Below are 14,920 nucleotides of genomic sequence, written 5' to 3' on the forward strand. Positions count from 1 at the left end.
CATTTCTTGTAGCACAACTGTATTCCATCCCAGTCATAGGATCATGTTCAACCATTACCTGATTGATGGGCGGAGCATACAGGTGTTCAGAGAAGACTAGTGCCTCTGGTGTGAGGGCTGCAGAGCCCTTTTTCAGGACTACTTTCCATCTTCGGTGTCCAATGGCCACTCAATTCTCACCTGTAGTTCCAAGAAGCTGTAGAGCATGTGCAGTGGCCACACCTATGGCCTTCTTGACAGGCATGCTAAGCTAGGTTGAGGGTAACCAACAGACCTCAAACCCTTTGGTGAGTTGGGGGTGTCTACCCCAAGCATGTGAAGACTTCACTGGTGGAATAGACAGATGTGAACAATTTGTTCCAGTGGGCCATGAAGGTGATGGAAGCAGGTGCCATGGAGCCCTTAGAGCTTGGCTAGACATCATGGACACCGATGTCATCCACTGAATTCTGAGCCATTGCCTGTTGTTCTTCTGTCTTGCCCCTGGAATTCTTTGACTTTGGAAGAGTTTGATAAGTTTGTGCAACTCTGCCTCACTTAAATCCAGCTTATGTGCAAGTCAAAAGACATTATGCTATCATTCTATTTTTATCATTTTACATTTTACTATTTACTATTTCATTATCTAATTTGTATTCAAAGTCCTGTGGTGACAGGCAAGAGACAAAGTAGCTGGTATAGATGCACTGGGAGCTGTAGTCACAATCCTGTACACAGGTGGCCCAGACCATAGGGTCATCTTCTCACTGGAAGAAGGAGTATTCAACAGCCTCCTAGGTGTCTGACCAGTCTTTTTTAAAGACCACACTGCTCACCTCCTGGAATGAGGAAGGGGCTAGCAAAGGTGCCCTAAAATTGTCTCCACCTAACTTAGCCCTGGTCTGCTAATTGTGGCAGGTGGGGATCCTGCTCTGTGGTCAAAACCACCCAAAATGTAAAAAATCTTTTGTGATGATGATTCGACTCAGCATTGGCATATGGAATATGTGTACACTTATGGACAACACAAAATCCAGTAGACTTAAAAGACAAATAGCTCTTGTGGTGAGAGAACTTATCAAGTATCTCATCCGAATAGCAGCCCTGAGTGAAACAAGGCTGGCAAATGAAGGTCAGGTTATTGAAGTCAGAGCTGGATACAAGTTTTTTTCTGGAGTGGTTATCATGATGAGTTGGTGTCGGTTTTGCAATCAAATCTAATCTAGTCAATAAACTTGTATACCTCACAAAAGGTGTGAATGACAGGTTTGTGACAATGTAATTGCCACTTGCAGGAAAGTACTATGTTACAATCATCAGTGCACGTACTCCCACCATGCTGAACTTTGATGAGGTAAAGAAAAATGTTATGAAGACCTGGAAACCCTCAACATCAATGTGCTGAAAGAGGACAAGCTTGCAATTCTGGGTGACTTTAATTCCAGAGTAGGCACAGATGTGACAGGGAGTCCTTGGGAAGGAAGGAATGGGAAACAGCAATAGTCACTTACTACTGAAAACTTGTGCATCTCATGACCTTCTCATCACCAACACTGTCTTCCATTTGCCTAAACACAATAAAACTTCATGGGTGCACCCTTGAAGTATACATTGGAATTTCATAGGCTATGTCCTTATAAAGAGAAGAAACAGATAGGATGTGAAAGTGATAAAGGCCATGTGTGGCCAGAGTGCTGGATCAATGAGAAACTTATCCTCTCCCAGCTAAGCATTCACAATCAATAAAAGCTGCAGCTCTAAGGCAAGATGACTGCCAGAAACCTAATGTCAACAGATCAGAGCACTTCTCCTAGCAGGAGCAGTTTGTTGTTGATATGGAGGGAAAGCTGAGCCAACACACTGTTGGTAATAGTAGAACAGAAAAGGAGTGGGCAGCTTTCAGAGATTTGGTGTGCAGCACCACATTTATTCATCTGAGTCAGAACACTTGCAATCATCACTACTGGTTTGATAAAAATGATGGGGAAATTCAGAAGCTACTAAGTGAAAAACGAGAACTCTACAACGTCTACTAGTGGGGAGTTCATCTGTCTCTAAAAAGGCAGAGTTTAATTCCATCAAAAGTAAAGTGCAGGTGAAGCTTAGAGAGATACATGATTCTTGGTTCAATAAGAAGATAGATGAAACTCAGTTTTATGCTGATAGTAACAACCCAAAATGCTTCTATGACACCCTGAAGGTTATTCATGGGCCAAAGACCTATAGTGTATTTCAATTACACAGTACTGATGGAGCCAGACTGATTAGTGAAAAGGGCATGACCCTGGAGAGATGAGCTGAACACTTCTACAGTGTTCTCAGCAGACCATCATCAGTCAATGCTGAAGCCACTGACCACATACCTTGGGTTGAAGTCAATCCCTCTCTAGCTGAATTTTCAACTGAAGAAGAAGTTTTGAGTGCCATTAGGTTTCTCTGGTATGGCAAAACTCCGTTGTCCATCTCTATAAAGCAAAAGGAAATAGATTGTCTTTATGACAATCACAGAGTGAATCTCACTCCTTGTCATTGCCAGCAGATTCTTTCCAGAGTCTTCCTTAATAGGCTCATCCTTCACCTGGAAGATGGTCATCTACTCAAGAACCAGTGTGGTTTCAGAAAGGACCAAGGAACAGTCAATATGATGTTTGCTGCCCAACAACTCCAGTAGAAATGTCATGAGCAGAACAGAAGTCTGTGTACAACATTCATCTGTCTGACCAAGGGCCTTTGGTATTGGTAGTTATGAGGGCTTGTGGAAGATCATGGCAAAATATGGTTGTCCAGAGAAGTTCATCAATATTGAATTCCAGTTTCATGACAGCATGCTGGCCTGGGTTCTGGATAATGGATGATGCATTCACACTTTCCCAGTCACCAATGGGGTGAAGCAGGGCTGTATGCTTTAGCATGATGTTTTCAAGAATGTGGTCGGACACCTTCAATAAAGATGAAAGTGGCAGCAAGGTAAATTACCACACTGATGGTTATACGGTCCAGAAATTCAGTCAGAGCCAAAGACTGATGCAAGGAGTTTTCTCACAATTGTACATCCCAAACACCCCATATGTATTATCCGAAAACTGGTTCCACACTAATCAATCAGTTATTGTTCCCTTATTTCTTTGATTGTTTTCAGACACCCTGGGGAATGGGACACCTCTGTTTCTGATTTCAGGGAATTGCACCTGTTCACTCTCCCCCTACAATTTTTTCCTTTTGAGGCTTTGCTGTTAATTGTTCAGTCTTCATTCTGCTTCTGAGTTTGTGTACTTATCTTCACTGTCACCATAGCAGCTTTTTTTCTTTTTTTAATGACCTTGTCTTTCTTTGTTGTTTGCTCATTTTCCCAGCTTATTTCTGGACTTTGAACTTTATGTTAAAGTTAGGCTCTGCTTCTGGGATGGAGGTGGTGGGACACTGTCCCAAGCTTCAAGTTTTTTCTCACTGCTGTTTTCAGAGCTATTTCTGGGAGTTTAGAATGTGAGTTCTTTAAGAGTATGGAATTTTACTTTTTTTATTTACATCCCCAGCATTTAGCACAGTGCTTTGCACATGGTAAGCAATTATTATAAGATTCATTCATTCATTCATTCTTTCATGACATTCCATCTCCAACTCCTTATTTCAAACTAATTGTCCTCCATGCTTCCTCACTTCTGGCTCCCAGCTTCCCTGGCTTCCTTCAAGGCTCATTTCAAACCCCATCATGCATAGGAAAACCTTTCTAAGTCCTTACAGCTGTTACTGCTTTCTCTTCTGAGATTACCTTCCATGTACTCTGTATCTTGTATACACATAATTGTTTACATGTTGTCTCTTCCATTAGAATGTGAGATCCTTGAGGGCAAGGATTTTTTTTTACTTTCTTCATATCCCTAGCTCTTAGCAGGGTGCCTGGTACATGGTAAATCCTTAATAAATGCTTTTTGATTGACTAATTGATAAGGAAATTACAGATCCAGTCCCTGTCTATCTCTACATTCTAGTAGACAGCCTTCTGATGAAGTGCTTTAATGTTAAGAATTTGTGGTCCTCTGCTACAAGAATATGTGATTTAAAAACCAGTGGTCCTTTTGTTTAAAATTTGCAAGTTATGAAAATGTGAAGCATATTAAAAAAGCTTTTTGTAGCCTTACATCATTTGGTTCTAGAGCTATAGTTCAAGGCCTATTTACAAAGAACTAGGGGAAAGAAACCAGCTTTGTTCAGTTACTTCTGTCTTCACATCAAATAATGAATCAAGAAGCATTATTTACTAAGCAGTTACTCTATTCTGGGCACTGCTAAAGTGCTAGAGAGGTAAAGAAAAAGCTGGATCTCACGAAATCCTTGTACTCGTACCCATATTGCATATAAGACCAGGATGACTTTTAGAGAGGTTGTTTTTTTTTTTTTAAACTTAATTGAATTTAAGGAACATTCTGGGGAAATATTGGCCCAGAGTGCTGGTAAGAATTGGCCCTTGTAGGCTGAGTAGGCACTGTGGCCACAACTTACTACTGTATGTTTTTAGTACGTTAAACAGACCCAGAAAGAACCAAATGAAAAACTCACAAATATTTGCTTTACTGTAGAAAACCTTGAAGTCCTCACAATTTTCAAACAATTGTTAACCTTTTCAGATAATCACGTCTCCTTGGATGTAGCTTCTACAAGTCTGCTGTTCTCACTGAGGATTTCCACAGGCTGCTCCCATACCAGACCCCAGCCTGTGCCCACAAAAACTTCTTTTGTCAGCTGCTGCTTATTATTTTCAGTGCACAACTCCCTTCTCCTGGTCCAGTGTTGTCTGAATACCGTACACTTCTGTCTCTCATTGTCCTTCATAGGTAACCTTCTGACACCTAGTCAAGATTTATTTGGTCTTGTGGTTTATGAACTAAAGGAGGAAGACACATTTATTAAGTGCCTATTATGTTCCAGGTACTATATTAGGTACTTTACAAATAATATCTCATTTTATCCTCCCAACAAATCTGAAAGTTGGGTACTATTACTATCCCTGTTTTACAGCTGAAGAACCGGAGGCAGACAGAAGCTAAGTTACTTGCCTAGGGTAACATAGCTGGGAAATATCTGAAGCAGGATTGAAACTCAGGGCTTTTTGACTCCAGATCCAGCACTTTATCCATTGTATGCCTAGCTGATCCACAGGTTCCAGAGATAATGTTATATAAATTGGACATATGGCAATTGATCAGCATCTTACAATTAACTTGAGAAGTGCACATTTCTAGAAAGAACATTTGATGGAACAGGAGACCTGAGACTAGTTCCCAGCTGTGCCATTGACTAGTTATATGATTCAGGGCAGCTCAATTAACCTTTCTGGGCTTCAGTTTATCACTTAAAAATGATCTCTAAGGTCCTTTCCAGTACTAAAAACATGTGAATCTACAAACACTAAAAAAAGTGTATGCTATTATTATGTTTTAAATAAACTTTAAGCTCTCTTTTTTATACATTTAACTTGTTCTTCACATGGGACATATTTTTTTTCACACATGAAGATACTAAAAACAAACCATAACTGCATCTTCAAAAATGCAAACAAAATGGAAAAAATTCTCTGAAAATCTGTAACTTTCTTTATATTACACAGCATTTAAGACAGAGGTCCCTATATATACCCAGGAACTGCCTTGTATACATAGCAATTGTTCAATAATCCAATAAAATGTCGTGTTTTTTTTTTTAAATGTAGAGATTACTTTTCATTTTGTCTTTGTGTTCTTCCTATACCCAGTACCTTGTATTTTGAAGGTACATAAGAAATGCTTGCTGAACTAATTAATAAATGAATGGATTGTTATTGATTTGATTTATTCTTTTTTCTCTGACAAAGAAAATGTCAGCACAACCAATTAGAACATTGAAAAAGTCCAAAAACATGTGCAATGTGCAACATCTGTGGACCTCTCATTTCCATAAATGGATAGGTTGGTGATATCCTCTCATATCTCTTCATTTGAGTTCATGCTTGATCTTTATAGTTTTGCTACACTTACTTTTGATTTTTTTGCAGGTGGTCGTTTTTTCTGTTTATAGTATTTATTCATTCTGCTTCAGTTCATGTAACTCTTTCCATGCTTCTCTATATTCACCACATACATTATTTTTTACAGCACAGTACATTAATGAACTACAATTTGTTTAGCCATTCCCCAATCGATGGGCATCTATTTTGTTTCTGATTCTTTGGTACCACAGAAAGCACTACTATTATGTTGTTGTATATTAATACTTCCTTCTAATGACTTCCTTGGGGTATAAGTGTGATAGGGAATCTCTAGTTCAAAGGATACGGACATTTCAGTCATTTTATTTGCATAATTTCAAACTACTTTCCAAAATTATTATAGTATTTCAATAATGTGTTAGTATTATTATTCCACAAACCCTTCAACATTGATTATTGCTCGTTTGTCATTTTTGCCAGCTTATTGGGCACAAAGTGATGCCTCAATGATTTGTATTTTTCTTATTAGTTATTTGGAGCATTCTTTCATATGGTTCTTAATACTTTGCAATTCCTTTGAAAACTGTATATTCATATCCTTTGACTAATTATCTACTGGAGAATGCCTGTTAATTCCATATACATTCACATGCATTAATTTCATTTATGCATACACACGTATATATATATATATATAATGCCTACTAATTTCATATATATACACACATATGTAAATTATTTATGTATCTTAGATTGTTTATAAAGACTTTTTTTCCTATTTGACTGCTTCCCTTCTTATCCTAAGTGCATTAATTTTGTCTGTGCAGAAGCTTTTCAGTCTCATGTAATCAGTTATGTATTTTACCTCTCATTGCCTCTATATCTTGTTTGGTTAAGAATATACCTCTTACTCATAGCTTCTTATTTTTTATAGTATGCTCTTTAAATATTAAGGTCTTATAACCATTTAGAATGTATTGCAGAATTTTGTAAAAGGTGTTGGTCTAAGCCTAATTTCGCCAATTTGTTTTCCAGTTTTCCCAGCAGTTTTTATCACATAAGGAGCTTTTCTCTAGGTACTTTATGTTTTCCGCCTTTATCAAACACTGGGTTATTGAGGTTCATTGTTTCTGATTCTCTCTTGTCTAGTCTAGCTATTGATATAGTTCTCTTTTTTTAAGTAGTATCAGATGGCTTTGATAACTTCTATTTTATGATATAATTTGACATCTGGAAGTGCTATTTTTCCCAGTTTGAGTTATTCTGAAATAATTAGAAAAAGTGTATTTTTAAGCTAATTCTGAAGAGGCTATAAAAAAAGAAGACATATATACATATATACACATAATATGTGTGTGCATTTACATAGGTATATGTGTGTGTGTGTCCCTAGCCCTGCTTCTAATCCTGTGTTTATCAAGATAACTCATCAAAATAGGTTTTATTTAAATCTACAAATAGAATCTATTTGTATTGGATGCATCTACCTAATACTTCACTCAATGGTGCAATATCATTCGATGCTTATTCCTTATGAATCTTAAGACCTATCAACTTAGATTCATCTAATAGACCATAAAAGTGAATAACCTAAGAATTTCCTTCACCTTGGAAAGGCAGGGCTGGTGAAAGAAACACCAGGGTCTTTTTGATGTTCCTTAAATCACTTCATGTGTGCCTTCTCCACCTACGTACTAAGCCCCACTTGTACCACTTATGATTCTTTTGCAGTAGTTTACCTTAGAATGGAATGAAAGGAATCTTAAAACTGGTCTATTTGAACCTCCAGCACCACCTCCCCAGGGTCACCTCACCCCTCCCACACACAAACTCTATCCCTCCCCTGCTCTTCACCATCACACTTTAGCAGTTTCTTTGACAACATGCTTGGCTGGTGAACATCTGATTTCTACTCAGGTGTCAGAGAGTTCACTATTTTCTTGAAATACTTCATTCCATTTTTTGACAAATAGCATTGTTGGAAAGTTCTATATTACATTATGGTGAGATTTGCATCCCTGAAATGTTTGGTCACTTTTTTTGGTAACTACATTGTACAAAAATAAAGCATGAATGACTTCTCCATCTCTACTGCAGCATCCTTCTCGTGAGGGTACAATCCTTAACCATTACCATTTGGTGAGTTCCTCTCCAGAACTTTCATTAAAGAAGTACCCATGCTAGCCATGCTCATTTCAAATCAGGCTTAACCCAAGACTCCTTGGAAAACTTTTTTATCCTCTTCCCTAACCTTGTTCTTCAACTCCCTTTTATGTGTCGGCTTCCTGCTTTAGAACACAAGCTCCTTTGAGGGCAAGGACTGTCTTTCTTTTTGCTTGTATTTGTTTTCTCAGTGTTTAACACAGTTCCTGGCATATAGTAACTGCTTAATAAATGTTATATCTATCTATGTATCTATGTATCTGTCTATGTATCTATCTATCTGTTTGTCTGTCTGTCTGTCTCTGTCTATCTATCTATCTACCTATCAAATAAATGTAATTATCTACTTTACATTAAATATTATATGAGAAATATTTTCCTGCAAGAAGATGCTAAACATTGGAACTAGTTACTTGGGAAGAACATGGGATTTTCTACATTTAAAGTAGGATAGATCCCATAGTGGATTATGTGAGTCAGCCTGAAGATGCAGAAGTTGCTTAGATGATATTTAGTGGTTTCTTTCAACCCTTTTGAGTCCTCAGTTTCATAATGAATGATGAAATATATATACATATATATGTGTGTATGTATGTATACAAATACATATATATTCACACGCAAAATAATTTAAGTATCCTTAAAATTGGTTATGCTGGTCAAATAGGATTTATAGTGGGAATGAAGAGATGATTCATCAGTAGGGAAAAATATAATTAATGACCCTAAAACCAAGATATCCCAAACCACATGATTATATAAAAAAGATCTTTGACAAAGTAAAACACGCATGCTAAAAACCCTAAAAAGCATAAACGTGGAAGGACCAGTTTTCAATATGATAAAAAATAATGGCTCTAAACAAACAAACATGCAAAAAACCCCAAACAACTATGATTATTTGCATTGAGGAAACACTAATAGCTTTCCCAGTAATGGAAAAAGGCTAGTAAATTCAAGCTTTACCTCAGTAAAAGCAAGGATCCCCCTTCCTCCATTGTTATTTGACATTTGATAATAATTGACAAGAGAAGAGAATTAAAGGCATAAATAGCAACAAAGAGGAAATAAAATTAGCTCTGATAATGACATGATGGTTTGCTTAGAAAACCCTAAAGAATAGGCAAAAAAAAAATTGAAACAAATTATAACTTCTCTGAAGGAGGACACAAAATAAACCCACAAGATCAAGAGCATTTCTATGTAATAATGAAATCCAGGAGGAAATTATAGAAAAGGCAATTCCATTCAAAATAGCTTGAAAACACATTTGATACAACACACATGGTATAAACACAGCTGGTCATCATGGCTGATTTTAAGAAAGCAAATTTACTATACACATTTCATTATTCATTATGAGATCAGAGATTCAAAAGGATTAGAAGAAACCTCTAACGCTTACCTATTCTTTCATCTTCGGTCAGATTTACACAATTCATCATGGGATCTATCCTGATTCTCCCCAGTTGTTAGTAAGTATACTTGGAAATTATAAATTTATAAATATTTTGTGATTTCTTTTATATGTACACCCCTCCCCCCCACAGAATTTAAGTTTCTTTGGATAAAGACTGTTTCATTTTCATCATTGTACCTCTGCTCCCTAAGCATAGTGCCAAGTACATCATAACCATTTAATGAATGCTTATTGAATGAATGAATAAAGAGAAGGGGTCTATACTAGATGATCTTTGAAGTTTCTTGTAACTGTGACACAGCAGAAACTTTCCAACTAATATTTAAAGTCCCTAAAAAAGGATGAAAAATTTCCCCAATTCTCTCTGTCTCTCCCTCTCTTTTCCACCTTCTATTCCCGCCCCCCTTTACTCTCTCCCTTTCATCTACAGGCTTATTGCTGTTTATTGGTGCCAATATTCAACAACTAATTTTGGTGAATACATGTGAAAAAAGAATATGTTGAATAGTGATAGAAATCTGGTCTTGGAGTCAAGAGGATCTGAGTTCAAATGTTACCTCTGACATATATAGTGGCTATGTGATCCTGGGTGAATCCCTTAATCTCTCAGTGCTCCTGGCAACTGTTTAAGACTAGACAATGCAGGATAGTTGCTGATTTGCCTTGGTAGAGAAGGTTTTCTCAGGAGACATTCCTTACAGGAATAAAATTACAGGTTTGTGTCAGCCAGATACCTTTTAGTAATTAATAATTGGTAGCATTTTCCTACATGGACATTTTATTCTCAGTCTAATGGTTTGTTTATTTAACTAAATCCTGATGTACTTATTAGGAGCTATTAGCTTTTCTAAACCATTGAGAAAAAAGGAAACAAGAACAAAAACAAAATATTCCCTGTCTAGATGAAACTTATATTCTTCTTGGGATAAATACACTAGAAAATGTTACACATGGTGATAGGAAGAGAAATAACTCACTAGCAACTGGGAGACCAGGGAGATTGGAGGCAGAGACACCAATCATGAGACTTTTGCAATAGTCTAGGTGAAAAGTGATGTAGGAGGGGAAGGAAGGAGAGGGACCTGAAGTTCTGTAAACAATAGCTACCAGAATTTTGATTATGTGGGAGACAGGAATTGTTGTATTTGTCCTTTGTTCTCAAAGAGGACCATGACATTGAGATTATGACATGACTTGCAATTGACTTGAATTTGAGGGAGGGAGGGATGTGCAAGGTCACCAGCTTCACTTTCTCCTCCAGAGCCACCTGGGTCCAGTGACCTGTTATTCATCAAGATGACTGGAGATAGCCCAGGATGCAATGGGAGATATGAATTGCATGAACCTCAAAAGAAGAGAGGTTACTGAGTGATGGAGGTAAGGCAAAACCTGGAAATGCCAAAGGGTAGCAAGGAGGAAACCAACTTCTCAGCCTTGACCACTGAGACAAGGAGAATGAGAAAAGGTACAATCAATGCTGTAAAGAGTAACCAGGGAGGTTGAATTGTTAGAAAAAGAGCCAAGTGTCAGTAAGAGCCAATAGATGGAAGGAGTGGGAGAGGAAAAGACAGAGAATAAAAGGAAGTTTGCTGGCTTTGGAAAAGGCACTGCACAGTATGGTGGAAGGGTTGGGTGGTGATTGGTTGAAACTCTGGGGTAGGAGATTTGACAGGAATAGGAATGAAGCATCAGGTGGTGGGAGTAGGGTAGGGAATGATGTTTGTACAATAACCCAGAGAAGTTCAGAATCACCGGAATATGAAGGGTACGAAAGCTCATTATTAAGTGGAGGGTGCTATTCTTCTTCCCAAAGGAGATTAAAGATCAGACTGGAGGCAAGTGCAGTATGAGATGGGAGGCACATGGTTGGATGGTAATTTGGGAAACCCTCTTTCACTACTCCTCTTCCTTCCTAAAGGTAGACAAAACTGCAGCAGGAGATGGGAGGCCTGAGATCAAAGAACGATTCTTCCTCTTTGCACACCAGAGGCTCTCCACATTCTGCTTGGGAGATTGGGCAGGCAGCAGCAGGCAGAAGTTACCTTGTACTAGGGCAGTTGGAAGTCCTAATCAGGCCACCTTCCTTCAAGGGACTGCTGCATTAAGCAGGAGGTGACAAGCATGGCCAGAATGGATGTTGCAAAGTCAGAGGAAGATTTGGCTCCTTTTTCTGGGATCATAGCTCTAGACCTGAAAGAGACCTCAGAATCAATCCACTCCAACCCTTTCATTTAACAGATGAGGAAACTGAGGTCCAGAGAGGTTAAATACCTTGCTCAAAGTCACTCAAATAGCAAAGCATCAGAAGCATGGTTTGACTCCAATTCTCATGCCATTCTTATCATGCTATTAATTGTCCTAATACAAAAGCTTTGATGTGAAATAGAATTAAATTATTCTTTGGAATTTTATTTTTATGTGCATTTCATTTTTATTATTTTATAAATCATATGATTTATAGACATATAATTATGTATATAGTTATACAAATATTTATATATTACATAACTATACTTGTATAATTTAGATATATTTATTCATTAATGATAGTTTATTAGTTATTAACAAATTATTGCTAATTTGTGCAGCAAATAAGAAAATTTGATGAATAAAATATCTAGGGTACTGCTAATCAAGGCTTTAACATCTTAAGATATTTGTTTCTTAAGCTATATCTAGTTGTTTTATTTATGTTAATACTTTAGACCATAAAGTCCTACTTAACGCTTCATCATTGTATGGAGGTAATGTCGAGTTTTTGAAGACTATGACAACAGGGTGCAAGTTCTGTCAGACATAGAGACATAATTAGCATAAGGAGATTGAAGTTTTGTCCTAGGGTGCTACCATCAGAGGATGCATACTTTATTTCAGTGGCCAGAGCTATTCTCATAATTCAGGTACAATTTGGTGGTTGTTTTCCCACTATACCTCCTTGACTAGAATCAGAACAAGATAGTACACTCTCTTACTTCCTCATGCTCCAAAGTTTTTTTTTTAAACTGTGGATGAAAATATTCCTAATTCTGATTCTCCCATACTGAAAAGACAAGTATGGTTTTGCAAATAAATTAGATGTGCTTTCTTAAGACCAATCTTACTAAGTTTATCACTTACGGGCTATCCCTTTAGTCTTAAGTTCTTCAGCTATGGCAAACCATGAAACAAACAAAAATTGATAATAACCTTCAGTTTTTGAGATTTTTTTTCAGGAACAGGAGTGGCAGAGTGGTGGGAAAGGTATAAAGAAATTTTTTTGAACATTCATAAACATTAACATCTTTTGAAACTCTGAATGTGAGATGCTCATGCAATGTCTAATAAGTAGATGCATTACTAAAGGAACTGAATAATGTTATTTTCAACATTTTCATTATAGATAAAAACCAACAAAAATAAGTTTCAGTAAAATGAAAGGATGACTCGCAGGTTCTACTTCAAGAGTCACTTAAAAGAGTTGTCAGAGTTGAGTTTACTTTTTGTGTAAAGGCAATAAGAAATATAATTTATGGAGCATTTGGTAGTGGTCACAATAAGCATTTGTAAAGTGACCACCATGAAAATATTTCAAAACTGTTACAAAGAATGAGGGGGGAGAAAAAATATGTTAAAAACTCAATAAGAATGATTGAAATTCAATCAACATAGATTTTAATACTCAATACATTCAGTGCAAGACAGGCATAGTGGAAGATGGTGAAAAATACATTAGAAAATTTATAAGTAAGAAACAAAGGTCATTTTAAAAATAACAATATTATCCTAGTGATATTCTCCATGACTACAAGTCATGGGTTGATGAAATCTCTGAAGAATGAAACTTGTGGGTTGCCTAAGGATCAATGGAGAGGCATGTGGTAGGCCACAAGCAAGATGTGGCATATTGTGAATGAATATTTGTACAAGGAGAAATGAAGCAAAGAATATACTGGAGAGATTTACAGTTGGAAAAGGAGGCAGCCCAGTGCCGACATGAGAGCAAAGGAATAACTGATACGCGAACTTATATGGTCCACTGATAGCAACACAATGTTGGGAAATCTACCATCCTATTCAGAAAGCTAGCTTGCTCTGGGGTAAGTTTGCAGGAATTTGCATTAGTTTCCATGCCAAGACTCTTGTCCCTATTTCTGTTTGCTTTTACTGGCATTAGTCTGCCTGAACAACCCCAGCTATCATCCCCTACTAGTCATTTTGTGATATTCTGGAAGCGGATGTAAAAGCTCGCTTTTATTTCTATTTGGTTTTCATTATCATTTGTTTGCTTTTTGGCAGTCTTCATTTATTTGCTGTAGTTTGTGTGAGAGAGCTGGACTTCACTATGACCTTTCGTATCAAATTTTAACCAGATCCCTAAGTGTAATAGGGTTCTGAGAACTGAGTGGCATCCTGGAAGTTGTAGTTCAGAGGAATAAGCATTCTCCTCTAAGAACCATTTGGTACTATTTTGAACTTTGAGCCAGAATTACACGTTTAAGAAATCAGAATTGCATCATGACCAGAGTTCTTACAAAAATACTCATGATCTTTGAAACATAGATTGAAAGCAAAAGTGAGTGCTGTAGGAACTGAACAGTAAAGGTAAGCAAAGTAGGATCTTTTGCTGGTTTTGTTTTAGTATAATCAAGTCAACCAAGAGTTTTTCCTAGGAGTAAAGTACAGAAACAAGAGTTTCTTTAACTAGAAATAGCATATGTATTTGTATTGTTAATCATTTTAATATGGTTAAACATCTTTCCCACCCATTAATGGGCCTGGGAAGATTTGTTAACATCTTTTGTTAATGAGACACTGATTCCCAAGGGTTGTGATCCTCTCTAGTTCTGAAAAATGTATAGACTCTGAGGGTGAGGTTTTTATTTTGGGGGCTTAGTTTTTGGAAGAAGTTTTGTGTGCCATATGAGAGTCTGGGAAGCTGCTAAACAGCCTCTGAGCTTTGAAAACCTAGATGTTGGTGCTTTCCTCTCTGGTAACGTATGGTAATGTATGTATGGTCAAGCAGTTGCATCAGTATGTTGATCTGTGATGTATGTATTGCTTACTGTCAGGCAGTTGAAAGCCCTGTCTGTTGATTTAGATTTCTCTGTATTTTCTCTGACATTCAAGGTGCTGAATTTTTCCCTTGAACTAAAGGAATGATACATGTGCTTGGTTAAAGTGATTGTTGACCCCTCAAAAGTTGCCTTTCCTTTTAGAAATGCAGATCTAAGAACCTCTTATAGCAGGTATCCTTGTGTATGTCAGGGTCCTTGCTGATACACAGCTGCAGTGGAGGACAGACTCCTTATCCCACTGAGGACATAATTAGCTCCATTGGCCCTGCTCTTATAAGCATCTCAGGGCAAATTACTTAGGTTAATGCTACTTGTTATACTGAACTACTCAAGAAATGAAGG

General features: G+C 37.2%; 1 long non-coding RNA gene across 1 annotated transcript in view; it reads right to left on the reverse strand.

Moving 5' to 3' along the window:
- Positions 1–4,546: 4,546 nt before the first annotated feature.
- Positions 4,547–14,920, reverse strand: part of LOC140501823 (uncharacterized) — a 49,468-nt gene continuing 39,094 nt past the window's right edge. Inside the window, exon 4 of the long non-coding RNA XR_011966374.1 lies at positions 4,547–4,861. This is a non-coding gene — a long non-coding RNA (uncharacterized lncRNA). The remainder of the gene's footprint in view (positions 4,862–14,920) is intronic.

Source organism: Notamacropus eugenii, chromosome 4 (genome assembly GCF_028372415.1).
Source record: "Notamacropus eugenii isolate mMacEug1 chromosome 4, mMacEug1.pri_v2, whole genome shotgun sequence".
NCBI classification, from domain to species: domain Eukaryota; kingdom Metazoa; phylum Chordata; class Mammalia; order Diprotodontia; family Macropodidae; genus Notamacropus; species Notamacropus eugenii.